Consider the following 836-nt stretch of genomic DNA (forward strand, 5'->3'; position numbering starts at 1 on the left):
AAAGATTAGAAAGGTTGCAGACACTAGACAGTCTGACAGCCGTTTCTCCTGACCAGTACAGATATTCTGTATTAATGGGACCCAAGGAGGAGGTCAGTGTGCATATTTTGTCATAGAAAGACCACTTTGATTAGGTCAATGCTATACACTTTGTTGGTTACCCATAAATTCAAATGTCATAGTTTTAGATTGTAAGTCTAGTAATGCTAATGGAAACTATGTCCTCATGAAGAGTGATATAGAAAAGGATGGCAGAAATAAGTATATTCAGTGGTGATACTGCTGTTGGTGTCCACCCTTCAGAGGAAGGGGAATAGTTCCTATCCTACAACACCGGGTATTCCCAGGGAGTCTCCTCTCGTGGTACTAACCCAGCCCGACGCTGTTTAGCTTCCAAGATTGGACGAGATTGGGCATAAGCAGCGTGGTATGATAGTAGGAAAGATATCTACCAATGAGAGTGCACCTATATATGAAAATATAGAATGATAGAAAGGATAGAAAGTGTAGTGCGTGGATCTACTTTCCTCGTTAGGCAAGGAAAAGCGGCTGTCACACAGTGGCGCCGTATACCCTGGATCGGGGATGAGAGTCCACTCGACAATAGCCAGATAGGGAAAAAAGGGGGGGGGGAAAGGGGGAGGGGAAAAAAAATATGAGGATTGGACTTTATGAAGTTAAAAGACCATTCATTATTTGGAGAACAAATGTCGAATGGAAAGGAAAGGAATCAGATAGCTTCAAAAGCAAAAAGCAAGCTGTCTATACATTCTTTGCATAAAGCCAATCTAAATCTAAATATATGAAGAAATACTAACCCTTACGTAGTTGTAAGT

The 836-nt window shown here is 41.3% G+C and overlaps 1 pseudogene; it reads right to left on the reverse strand.

Moving 5' to 3' along the window:
* Window positions 1-322: 322 nt before the first annotated feature.
* On the reverse strand, window positions 323-441 carry LOC134934730 (5S ribosomal RNA; annotated as a pseudogene).
* Window positions 442-836: the final 395 nt, after the last annotated feature.

The sequence above is a fragment of the Pseudophryne corroboree genome, chromosome 1 (genome assembly GCF_028390025.1).
Source record: "Pseudophryne corroboree isolate aPseCor3 chromosome 1, aPseCor3.hap2, whole genome shotgun sequence".
NCBI classification, from domain to species: Eukaryota; Metazoa; Chordata; class Amphibia; order Anura; family Myobatrachidae; genus Pseudophryne; species Pseudophryne corroboree.